Below are 14,004 nucleotides of genomic sequence, written 5' to 3'. Positions count from 1 at the left end.
GACCCAAGTATGATACTTTTTACGAACGCAAGGTCAGTTGGGTCAGTTCTATTTTGAAGGCATCTAGGTAGTGAACCTGAAAGTGAGTTACCGGATAAGTCTAATAAACTCACATTACCTAATTGACACAACTGCTTAGGAATAGAGCCACTGAATTTGTTTTTTCTTAAAAGAAGAATCCTTAAATCGGATAGTTGTACAAGAAATTTAGGAATCCTGCCAGAGAAGTTGGTGTTGCTAATGTCGAGAGTCAATATATTATTCAAATTACGAAAGGATTTGGGTATTGATCCGTGAATTTGTTGGAACCCAAAAGGAGATGCTTCATATTTTGCAAATCTAAATAGGAAGGGATGGGTTCGGAGAAAGAATTTTGTGAGATATACCCGATTGGAAGTGGGAGCGGATAACCATCGACTTCATAACTAAATTTCCCAAGACAACTAGTGGACTTAACACCATATGGGTAATTGTCGATAGGTTAACGAAATTCGCGCACTTCCTACCAATAAAGGAGACAGACAAAATGGAGAAACTAGAAAGGACGTACATCAAGGTGATTGTACGATTACATGGTGTACCAACATCCATTATCTCTGGCAGAGATAACAGGTTTACCTCACGGTTCTAGCAATCACTACAAAAGCCCTTGGGAACCAGACTCGACATGAGTACAACCTATCACCCACAAACCGACGGGCAAAGCAAGAGAACTATTCAGACACTAGAAGACAAGTTGAGAGCTTGTGTGATAGACTTCGGTAAAGCTTGGGATACCTACTTACCGCTCATCGCATTCTCATACAATAACACTTATCACACTAGCATTAAAGTTGCTCCATTTGAATCCCTCTATGGGCGCAAGTACAGATCACCTCTGTGTTGGGCTGAGGTAGGTGACACTCAGCTAGCAAAAGGACAAGTGACTAAAAGCACTCTTATCGGCCCTGAGAACATACGGGAAACGACAGAGAAGATCTTTCAGATCCGTGAACGACTAAAAGCATCTCGGGACCGACAAAAGAGTTATGCGGATAAACGACGCAAACCCTTGGAATTCCAGGTTGGAGACCGCGTATTGTTGAAGGTCACACCTTGGAAGGGAATGATACGTTTTGGAAAACGTGGGAAACTAAATCCAAGGTATATAGGGCCATTCGATATCCTTGCCAGGATTGACCCGATAGCTTACAGACTTCGGCTACCCCAGGAACTCAGCAACGTGCACCCCACTTTCCATGTGTCCAACTTGAAGAAATGCATGTCCGATGAGACTCTCGTCATTCCACTTAAAGAAATCGAAGTAAACGAGAGTCTCCACTTTGTCGAGGAACCTTTGGAAATCATGGACATGGAAGTCAAAAGAACGAAGCAAAGCCGCATACCAATAGTAAAGGTCCGTTGGAACGCCAAGCGAGGACCTAAATTTACCTGGGAACTTGAGGACCAAATGAAACAGAAATACCCACATGTTTTCCCTAGCTCTTGAGAACCCACTCGGAGTGCTAATTTCAGGACGAAATTCCTTCTAACATGGAGATGATGTGAGAACCGTCAATTTTGGTCAAACAAAGTCAACAAACGGCAACGAGGTCAACTCAACTTGTATTAGAATTTTAGGAGAAATGTGATATTCCCTAATGTTTCTAATGTACTATTGGCAAGTTATAATACAAAGTACCTCTCTTGTTGCCAATTATTGAATATAAACCCTAATTAGGTTTAGTAACGTAAAAATTCGATAATTCAATTATATATATGTAGGTATAAATAATATTCATAACACAATGTAGTTGAGTTCATAAACTTTATTCTACATGACAAATTCATAACAAAGGTTACATATTCAGATTTTTTGGTGAATTCATCACCACATGCGACAAATTCTTTACCCGGCTTAAACACTCAACCTTTAACGAAAAGAATTAGGAATCATCATAACTCTCGTGGAATGTGTAATTATTTTTTATGATAATAATTTTTATAATAATTTGAATTTAGATGATTCAAATTAAGTAATTATACATCATTTTTACCACAATTTTTATAAAAATCACCAACTCTTATAAAAATTACCTATTATTTTTATACAAATAAACTAAAAGACCACATTTGTCTTATATGATTATTACACCCTTTTATAAAGTATTATTATTAAATTTAAAAAGTCATACTTAAATATTAAATTCAAGAAACCATACCATGCCCCCATACCCACCCAACCCCCACCCTCCCTCCCTCTCTTTCTTATTTCGGCGGAACCCCTCCCCCTTCATCCCATCTTCTTCATTTTGTTCATCTCCTTCCTCAAGAACAAGCTCTCTCTCTCTCTCTCTCTCTCTCTCTCTCAAGATTAATTTCCATAAGTTGTTTCTTGATCTTTTGGTAAGTTTTTCTTTACTAATATAGTAATTCTATACATATATATATATATATATATATATATATATATATATATATATATATATATATATATACTAGTTTTGTTACAATTACACACATTAATATGTGTTCACCTCTTTATCCACCAAGAAACACACTCAAGGTGAGTTCATACCCCTCGTTTTCATATTTATCGAAGTTTTTTTTTTTTTGGGGGGGGGGGGATACAAGTAAACTTGTATAATTGTACAAGTTATACATGCTTTATTTTCATGTTGTGTAAAAATGTTATCTACATGAAATAACGTTATTACATAGTATTATGAACATTTATGTGTAGTATGTTGTTTAAAATACAAATCTATGAAAAATGAGTATAAACATGTTATATGTTCTTAAGAAAAAGTCAAAAAAACAAAACTATACAAACTATGGTTTTATGAACATAATATGATTTTTCTAGCAAAAATGGTTATAACCAAGTTATTACACCATTTTTTTGGGATATAAATCAAAATATGTTATTTTGGACATATGATATAATACTAGTTATAAATACCAAGGATTTGGTTTTACAAAAAAAAAAAAAAAAAAAAAAAAAAAAAAAAAAAAAAACCCTAAAAATCTATCATTTTTGTGTAAAAAAAAATTAGGGTTTTCTAACAAAAATAGTCATAACCAGGTTATGGTACCATTTCTGTGAGACTTGACCTTAAATATGTTGTTTTAAACATGTAAGGATAACTTGACTTAAACGTCACAAAAAGGTAATAATAAATTTTACAAAGTTTATAATTCAATATTTACCGTTTGGTGACGTAAAGAAAGTCAAAAAATTAGAAAACTGACTTTATCGTACTAAAAGTTCATATACTTGTGTTAGATGTATAATATATGTTATTTAAGAACATCTTAACATGTTAACCTATATATATATATATATATATATATATATATATGTATATGGGTACAACAAAATATTCATAATAAACTATAACAGGTGTAGTTTATGGGTCATTAACACTATTATAACATTTTGGGACAAGACAAATAATTATATAAAAGTATATAATTATTATACACCATATTAATACCATGGAAAAGTGATAATTACACATATAGGGGTTTTCATTACAATAAAATGTAAACATGTTGAAACAATTATGTGAGACAAAGTCTTCACCGTACCTACTAGGGTACACACTAAAGTCCCGAATTACAACCAGAGTCTCGGTAAGAGAGCGTGATACTTGTGTATAGATCTATACGAGACTGGCAATCCCGTACCTAAGCTGCTAGCTAGAGCTAGACCGACAAGTCTGGGGTGACAAATGTCTAACATTTCGACGCCTGAAGAACGTCGCAGCAGGCCAACTTCGGTTTTAGCATGGTTGTAATATAGGAATAAAACTACGTAATACTATAAGAATAAACGATACATTTAGTTTACGGGGCAACATGCATTCAAATGGTTTTATATAATAATAAAACTATGTAATACTATCTTAAGTATAAAAATACTTATACATTTTTTGTCTTAGGGTTTTTAAGACTACAACTCATTTTTTAGGAAATATTGGATTTTATGGGAACAAACACTATCATTTTACTGGGAAAGAATTACAGATTTTTCACATACAGAACTCTTATGAACTCACCAACTTAATTGTTGACACTTTTCAAAACTACTTGTATTCTTAGGAAACCGTTAAACAGGTAGTCATAAGGCTTTTGAGGATGGGACGCTACATCGTCGTACTATTCATTTTGTCATCATAATGTAATTGGTTTTGAAACATACAACACTTGGAAACAATGTAACATTTTCAATTATATTTATGATGGTTATGTTTGCTTTGATCACTATTGTACATTATGTTTTGATATTGTTTATGAAGTCATCCACCCCCAGACGTTTTTGCCATCCTGGTTTGGGGGCGTGACATTTATTCTTTCACCTATTTCATTCTCTACTAGGGCACATCATTTTTTGAAGATCTCAAAGGTTTCATCCTTTGTCTTCATTAAATATATCCACATCACACGACTGAAATCGTCAACAAGGAGTAGAAAATACCTATTCCCTGATGGTGTAGCGGGTGTAATGGGACCATAGAGGTCTCCATGAACCAACTCAATTCTCTTGCATGATTTGTACATTGTTTGTTGTGGGTATGGTGTTTGTGTTTGCTTTCTAGCCAAGCACCACTCATAAGGGCAAGAAGGATTGATGATTCATGCAAAACCATATGCAACTTCGTTCTCTGACATTAGTTTAAGGGCATTGAAATTCACGTGCCCAAGCCTTGCATGCCATAGCCAATCTTGTTGTCTGCCTTCTCCTAACAAGCATGCCCCCTTCACCTCTTCCAATGCAATTTTGTACATCCTATTTTCTGATCGTTTCACCTTCATGAGTAATATTCCAGTATGATCGTGGATCCATAAGAACGACCCGAGCATCAAGATTCTATCACCGATTTCTGCCAGTTGACCCAAGCTTATGATATTGTTACATAGGCTTGGGATGTAGTACACCTCACTTAGTAATCTTTGTTCTCCATTCTTGCATTGGAAGAGAATCGAACCCTTTCCTTCTATTCTTACCTTTGAGCCATCTCCAAAACGAACATACCCTTTTATTGTCTTGTTTATCTCACAAAAATTTTCTTCCTATCCTTTCATGTCGTTGTTGGGCCCATTATCCAAGTACCATATCTTGGATTTTAATGATTCTTCTCCGTTTGTTCTCAGTTTTGGAGTAACCCATTTTTCATTAAAGTATACTTCCTCATGTATTTCGCCCTTACTGTATGAGGATAACAAAAGTGCATGTTAATGATCATCATTTCCCGGCATCAGATTGTCTTCTTGGTATCTCTCCTTGCGTGGGTTTTTGCACTCAGCTGCATAGTGGCCTTGTTCTTGATAGTTGTAGCACACCACTGTGCTCTTGTCTCGACTAGTCATGTTACGCCCTCCATCGTGACTTGACTGAAAACCTCCACCACAATGACCCCCATGGTTTGAATTACTTCTTCACTAACCTCTCCCACGTCCACGTGAACTGGGATTATGTTGTTTGGTGTCTCGCTGTGAAGAGTTCGAGCCTTCATCCTTCTTTTTCTTTGTTTTTGCAAGCCACTCCTGATGTGTTAGGAGTAACTTTCCTTCGTTAGATTCGCTTTGACTTTGCACCCTTTCCTCATGTGCTTTTAGTCTCCTGATATGTGCATATTTAGTTACATATTTTGTCTAAAATCTTAATACTTTTTGGCTAATTTGTCCTAATTATTGAACAAAAGGTACTTAATTGTGTTTAAATTGTATTTGCAGCCTAAAAGACATGATCGAGTTAGAAAGGAAGCAGGATTAGCAGACGGAAGCTCGGGGAACAAAGAAAGAAGAAAATGAAGCTAAAAGAATGAAGAACTCGGCGAGTTGGATGTCTACTTGCCGATTAGACACGAATCTTTGTGAACCATCGGGTGCCTTACCATGCATAGATTTTAAGTGAGGGACTCGGCGAGTCGGTCTATGGACTCGACGAGTCGCCCCTGTTTTCAGAAAACTATATAAAGGGCACAAACTCATGAGACAAGGACTTCTCTCTGGATACCTCGGCGACTTAGCTGCGATTGAAGGGTTATTGAAGCTCTGGAGTTCGAAGATTTCACCCTAGAGTTCAATTCGAAAGTGATTAAAGTGTAACGCCCGTAGATCCGGGCTAGTCAATATAGAGGCAATGAGTGTCGAAAACGAATTTTGGGCAAAAGATTATTTATAATAAATAATCTTAACCAAGTTGTAGAATATTTCTCAAGGTTTCCGTACATATAAAGAACTCCGAAATCCGAGTTATAACGAAGAAGTTATGGCCCGTCGAAGTTTTACGGCAAAACCGGCACGACACCGGGAAGCGTAAATAGTGAATTTACGATGGAGAGACTTTTAGCCTTATTGATCTAAACAAAAGTCGTAGAAAACGTTAAACCGAGAGCGTCCATAAGAAGAACGCCCAAATCTGACTTCGTATGAGGAAGTTATGATTTTTCGAAGTTTCGGCTTAGCAGTGTACAACCCGAAACTCGAATTTTAGTTCGAGCGGTTTTTGGCTTACGCGATCTAAATGAGAGTTGAATATATCATTAATAGGAACTCAACGGTAAAAAGACAGACAAAAACGGAGCTCGTATGCGGAAGTTATGGACGAAGCTTAGTCTCTACTTTTCGAGCGCGGCGAATTCGATACAGTTTTGTAAATCCAAGATAGAATGAGAATTAGCCAACGAGGTCTAAATGAGAGTTGAAGATCTCATTAATAGGAACTCAACGATAAAAAGACAGACAAAAACGGAGCTCGTATGCGAAAGTTACGGACGAAGCTTGGAGACTACTTTACTATAGAATTCCTATAAATAAGAGATGAACTCTTCATAATTTCCTCACACCTTCAAACCTTTCTTTCTCTCTCTAACTTCTCTCTAACCTCCCTAAACCCCTCCCAAGTCTAGGGAACCTCCCTAGCACGAGAAGAAATCCCCGGAGCGCCCGACGGCTCCGAGAAGAAAAGCTTTCGGCTCGGAAACGCTACTCCAGCGAAGCCCGGTTTTTAATAAAAACTCGCTGTAAGTGAGCTACGCCTACGCTATTTTTAATATAACTTCTAATTAATTATAGTAACATTATTAGGACCTTAAAACAATTATTTGGGATATTATTATGAGTTATATAAGAGTGTTGTTTAACGCTTATATAATAATAATAATAATAATAATAATAATAATAATAATAATAATAATAATAATAATAATAATAATAGCTAGACTATTAATTAGTTGCGGTTAACGTTAGACTAAACCCTAGTGATATTGATACTAGGTTTTGTCGAAGGAAATTGTTTTAAGACTAACGAAGCGCTGTCTGAGTTTGGAATCATCACTTTAACAGGTGAGTGCATGGTCCCTTTCATCTTACACATAGATATGAAGTATTTTATATAAATTACGTGCTATGTGTGCATATTATCTGAATACTTGCTGTCTATGATGGATGAATGATTTTATACATGTTTTAAATGATTTAAATATATATTTATTTTATATCTACAAATACGTTGGGATAAAACATGGGTAGATGAAATAGTTGGTGTGTGATGAAATAAAATGATGAGAGATAGGTGATGATAGGAAGGTGATGATAATTAGGTGATGGATAGGTGATGATGAATCGGTGATGTAGGATGAAAGATACTATAACCTTGTCCGACAATTTGGAGATGTAGTCATCTACTAGAGTATAGATGGCGACCACGAAATATTCTAGACAACCCGTGGAAACACCAGCAGACTTATAACCTGTAGGTGATGAATTACGAGTCCAGGTGATGTGGTGACTGTATATTCATGCGATGATACTCTAACCCTTACTATGAATTACGAGTTCAGGCGACGTTGTAACTACGTATTCATGCCTTAGGAACGAGCATATAAGGAAATGTGAGGTAGAAAGATGAGAGGTAAATATGATATAGGAGATGACCCTTAAGATAATTCTTTAAGGAATATTAAAGAAGATAACGGGGATGGGTAATCGGGTTGATTGTTTGATGTTTAAATATAATAATTATATTATTGTGGGTTGAAAACCCTATGTACTCACCAGGTTTCCCAACCTGACCCACTCCAGCTTATTTGTATCACAGGTGTCGATACGAAGCTACTTTGCACTGAGAGATTTAAAAGAGATGTAGATCACTAGTGTAAATGAATGTAAGTTCTGTTTATGCTTATGTTTCTGTATTGACGATGACATCCCAAATGTTTTAAATGAATAAAAATACATTTCTTCGGAAATGCTTTGATAACGTATTTATCATGTTTTTCTGGGAACAAATTCCGCAACATTTTTATTAAAAGAAGTACTCTGATTTTTATAAAGCATAAACAAAAATCGGTCTTTTGTGGCCGTGAAAATGGGGATGTCACATAAAGGCAACATATACTCTCTTCTTCTTAATTTATTGAACAAAACCATGTTTTTACTTCTAGATTTCGTTTTTGAGTTACTATTTGCTGTAATTATGAGCTAAAACTCGTAATTTCTATTTAGGGTAGATTAGCTTGTTAATATAGTTTGATTTTATGGTGTGGATTATTTGATTTGGTGAAAACTGTTTTGCTAAGCTTTTAATCGATCCTTATGTGTTGACAATAACTGTTTTTCTGTTAATTACCAAGTCTATTAAGTTGCATGAACATCCTATTAATTACTTGCTTCATATGATTTATGTGAAAACAACATTATATGCCTAATATTAGTGAATATGAACCTAGGATTAATAGAAAACATGTAAGTTAATGTGTAATCTTGTGTGATGAACAACCATACAAGATGTTGATTAAACTAGTCATTTAATTAGCTAAACTACAAGTCTTACTTAACCCGAATCAAAATACTAGGAAATTCATTAGTTTAACCAATTGACCACTGTTTGAATTAATTTGTTTTCTAAGGATTAGTAATAGTGAACACGAGTCTAATCATATTTATCGGTAGCCAATGACAAAATAATCCATTGCACTTGCCATAAAATCAACTATAGAAACAAGTGAGTCAAACCTAAACAAAAGTCTCTTTTATTAATTGAATCTGGTTATCTTCAATTTCCTTAGTTGCTAGTTGTTTTTGTTTTGTTTAAAGTATTAGTTAATTGTTAAGTTTCTAGTCTTGCAAAACTAGAGAAAACTCTTTCTTTTATTATTTGTTTTAATTAGGTAACTTTAGTATTTAATTTAGCTGTTACCGTTCCTGTATTCGATACCCTGCTTTCTTAAACTAAACTGTTATCGATAGGTACACTGTCTGCATGTGTTTGTTTTTATTTGAGTTGGTTAGGATTAAAACTAGTTCGTTTAAAACATATCAAGTTTTTGGTGCCGTTGTCGGGGACGGTTTTAATTAGTTATCTTAATTGCAAGAGTTATCGATACTTTGTGTAAGATTTTTCTTGTACAAAGTTATTATTTTAAGTAGTTAATTATATAGTTTAGGTTACTAGCTTTTCAGTTTTAATCTTTCTTAGCTTTCTGTTTTTAGCCTTGAACTCGTCGAGTCCAGTTGAACTGACTCGACGAGTCCATCGTAATTTTTCAATTTACTTTTATTTCATTTTTGTTCTTTTACGCGTGTTTTCTGTTTCCTTTCAGGTATTTTATGACCCAAGGATCGAATTCATCTTTGGTACCACCTCTGGAAAATCCGGAATCAGCTTTGAGGAAGGACAAGGATAAGACCGTTGAAGCGACTAACCCGCCAAAGAAGTCACCTTTCAAGGACCTTAAATCTGTTTTTGGAAAGAAGACGGGAAAGAAAGTGGGTGAGTCTAGCAGCCAAAAGAGCAAAGAAAATAAGATAGAAGGTTTTGAACACAATCCCAATCCAAAAGAAATCGAATACGAGTCAGAAACAGAAACCGAAGAAGGAAGCGACCTAGAAGCCGAACCCGAAAACAACATGGCAGACATCGCAGATATACCCATGGGAGAGTACAAGAGAAGAATGCGTGACGCCACCGGGATGGGACTCGTGCAACCCGTGATTCTAGCAACTGCTAACTTTGAACTCAAAGGTCACATACTCGCCCAACTCAAGGAAATCCCATTCTACGGGAAAGATCACGAAGACGCATACAAGCATATCGAGGAGGTCAACGACATAGCCGACTACTTCAACATCCCTAATGTACCTCGCAAGACTGTCTTGCTTCGTATGCTACTGGTTACATATAAGGGGGCCGCAAAAGATTGGCTGAAATCACTCCCTCCAGGATCTATCACCACACGGGCTAAAATGCGTGAAGAATTCACAGATCAATTTTGCCCTCCCTCCAAAATAGCAAAATTGAAGAAGGCAATTGCAAACTTTGAACAACAAGTGGGAGAGTCACTTTATGAGGCGTGGGAAAGGTAAAAAGGCTTGTTAAGGAATTGCCCCCCCCATGATCTTAACATTCAACAAGAGGTCTCCATTTTCTATGATGGAGTGAACGTGACGACTAGGCAACTCCTTGATTCCCAAGGACCACTCACGAAAAAAAAATCCAGGTGTTATAAAGGAGCTAATTGAAGAATTCTCTAAGAACTCTAGAGAATATCATAATCCAAGGAACGACTCAGCTCGAGGGGTGGTGAACTCAGTCAATGATAATATGTCAGTCGTGATGGATAAATTGGAAAGTATGGACCAAAGAATGACAAAGATGGATCAATCCATCCATGCCATCCGGGTGGGATGTGAAAACTGTAGTAGGCCTCACCTTACTAAAGATTGTGATCTAGACGAACATGGGAACCGGAAAGTGCAAGTATGTTACTCAAGTGGCGATAGCTATGACGAGGATTGGCGAAAACCAAAAAAAGAGTGGCTACCATATGACGAGTACAAGAAGGTAAAAGAGGAGAAATATAGGCTGAAAACTAGAGGTTTCTATCAAAAGGAGGAGTCGGTGCAAGAAAAGAAAATGGATCTTGAAGACATGCTAAAGCAATTTGTAGCAGCATCCGACAAAAGACACAATGATACCGAAGCAGCAATAAGGGAACAACAAGCAATGATGAGAAATCAGCAAGCCTCTATTCTCAACATTGAAAAACTCCTGGGCCAACTTGCACTACAAATCAATCAAAGAGCTGTTGGATTAATGTCTAAGTCCATAACTATAATTGGTAAGACTTGACCTGACCCGGCATGGTCCATTTGGGTTGCATGGCATCATGTATTTGGATAGACTATAATGAGAGAAACAACACTTAAGGTTGGTTAATATATTATAAGTTCTAATATATTAATAAGGTTATTTAATTAGTATTGATCAAGAATTAATTTGGAATTAATTAAGTGATCAAAAGGAGACTAATTAAATATATGGGTTGATTGTGTAAATCATTCATTCTTATATATGTGGGCTTGTGATCCAAGATTCCTTATGTTGGACTAAGTCCATGGGGTGACCCATGGATACTCCATGGAGGTTAAAATCCATGGAGCATAAGGAATGGGTAAAGTTATGAGTTACATGGTGTAACCCTAATAGCCACCATATAAAAGAATCCCATGGCTCAAGAAATCGTGCATTAATGTGTGAGTGTGAGGGCTAGACGATTTCAAGGAGTGTTCAAGTTTCTCTCAAGTTTTTCCAAGTGTATTTGGTGTTGTGTGAACCATTTGAGGTGTCACACTTGGGGCACTAGGCACTCAAGCTTCATGAAGACATTCTACATCAAAGAGGTATGTATTCTATCTTGTTATATTTATTATTTTGTATGCTAGATTAGGATAATACCTTGGATGTTCATAATTGTATGTATAATAGAGAAAACATAGATCCAAGGTATTTAGGGTTGCATGTACACTTAGGAGTGTTAGAATGCTCATAACCTAACAAGAGCACCGGGTGAACTTCCAAGCAATGCCGAGAAAAATTCGAGAGGAGCTTAAATCAACATTGTGACGACTAGAAGTGGAAAGATAATTACCCCTCTGACACCTATAATGAATGATGATACAAGAGAGGTGCAGGAGAAGCAGAAAGAAGACCCGGAATCCTAGTCAGTCGACCCGACTCGTCGAGTCGAGGATAAGGACTCGACGAGTCCACAATCAGAATGTAACATCTATAAAATTCGAGCCAATTTAAAACTTTTTAAATCATATAAAACCATTCAGTTATTACAATTTTTTTTCAAAATAGTTTAAACATCAGAGTTCCCATAAATCATAATCATAAATCGAGGAAGTGTATGATCACGCCTTCGCCTTCCCGCCGTTATCCACTGCACCTGAAACAATAAACTGAAACTGTAAGCCCGAAAGCTTAGTGAGTTACCTGCAAAATACCCATACACACAAAAATACACATACAATAACAAACAACATACTAAGGGTTCAATCATCCATCGGGATGGAATACCCCAGGCCCTCAACCATTGGGTTGGAATGCAAACATACCGATACACTTCACTTAACAGTATACAAATAACAACATGTACTGGGTCCTTAGCTTTACAGACTGGATTACCCCTGGGCCCACAGTGTGAGTCTGGATTGCCTTCCGGGCCCACAACTCACATCTGGATTTCCATCAAGCCCACAGTACGAGTCTCCCTCAGCTCGTATCTGGAATGCTCCCGGGTTTGTTGGTTACCGCACGGAGCAGTTTCACCTCAACCCATCCCACAAAATATGTCGACATATAACACAACTAATGCACATACAAATAATCACATAATACTACAGGTAGTTCTACAGATCTACCGAACTGGCATAACAACTAGCATGCAAACAGTCAGACCAACTATAGGTCACTAAGCATAACCACATCTGATCTACCAGGATACCGATCTAACAGATCATAGTAGCATATAACCATCCTATAAACCAGGATACCGAACTAACATATCACAACAGTAATAATCCCAATAACAAAACAAAGGGCCGGCCTTGGTGCCTTAGACCCTTGAGTATAGTGAGGATAACTCACCTCGCAAGTAGCTCGGAAGATAGTGTCAAACTCCTCCAAATGTAACTCCAACTCCCACACTTATATTCACCAATGTCCTTTGCTATAAATATCCAAATTACCAAAATACCCTCAGAAGTCAACTGGTCAACCCTTGGTCAAAGTCAAAGTCAACTGCCAAGGTCAACATTCCATGTTGACCTCAACTCGTCGAGTACCCTCAGCTACTCGCCGAGTTCCTTGCATATCTCGCCAACTCGCCGAGTGACTCGTCTGACACGTCGAGCCCAAGGTAATCTTCATCGGACTCGCCGAGTCACTCTACTGACTTGCCGAGTCTACGACAATCTTCATCGGACTCGCCGAGTCGACCATGCCACTCGCCGAGTCCCTTCGGTCCTTCATCCATACAGATGCTTTTTAAGCCAAGCTAAGGCTCCATACTGCAGATCCAACTTCCCAAGGCATGCTTATCACGTAAAGTTGCAAACTTTACGTGCATGCAAGGCTCTAATGACTCATAATGCCAAATCCAACTTGAAATGGGGTCTAACTCAAATGGAAGGTTTCATACATGACAAGGCTAGAAACTTTATGAACCTAGATCCCAAGGAGGGTTCAGATCTGAAGTTGCAACTTCAGATTCAACTCATACTCAACAATAACTTCATAACTAAGCCAAAAGCCCTAAACTTCATCCAAAGAGATCTAGAAAGAAATGAGGCCAAGATCATGAATTGATACCTCAAATGAAGCTAACTGAGATAGATTTGGTAGATCCACACGAGTCCCTTTCTGCTAGCTACTTGACCTTCAAGCTCCTTTCACAAGTCCCACCTTCCAAAGCTCAAAAACACACTCAAATGAAGATCTCACACGAAATAGGGTTTTCTGGACTCTCTAGAGGCTGTAAGGGACTAAGGGAGGCTAAGGATTCCTTAAATAGGGTGCAAAACCCCAGAAATTAGGGTTTCACCCTCCAGCTCCAACTCGTCGAGTCACTCTTCCGACTCGACGAGTTGGTCACTTAAACACGTGGCCCCAAACCCGCTGCTACTCGATGAGTCAGGGAATCCAACTCGTCGAGTAGACCTTGAAACTTG

At 37.3% G+C, this 14,004-nt stretch overlaps 1 non-coding gene across 1 annotated transcript; it reads right to left on the bottom strand.

Annotated features, from left to right (window-relative positions):
• Positions 1-10,281: 10,281 nt before the first annotated feature.
• LOC145135093 (small nucleolar RNA R71) lies at positions 10,282-10,388 on the bottom strand. The gene has a single exon (XR_013719571.1). It is a non-coding gene; the product is annotated as a small nucleolar RNA R71 (small nucleolar RNA).
• Positions 10,389-14,004: the final 3,616 nt, after the last annotated feature.

The sequence above is a fragment of the Lactuca virosa genome, chromosome 8 (genome assembly GCF_052849685.1).
Source record: "Lactuca virosa cultivar CGN04683 chromosome 8, Lactuca_virosa_CGN04683_v6, whole genome shotgun sequence".
Classification (NCBI taxonomy): domain Eukaryota; kingdom Viridiplantae; phylum Streptophyta; class Magnoliopsida; order Asterales; family Asteraceae; genus Lactuca; species Lactuca virosa.
This window is presented reverse-complemented; position numbering and strand designations above follow the sequence as displayed.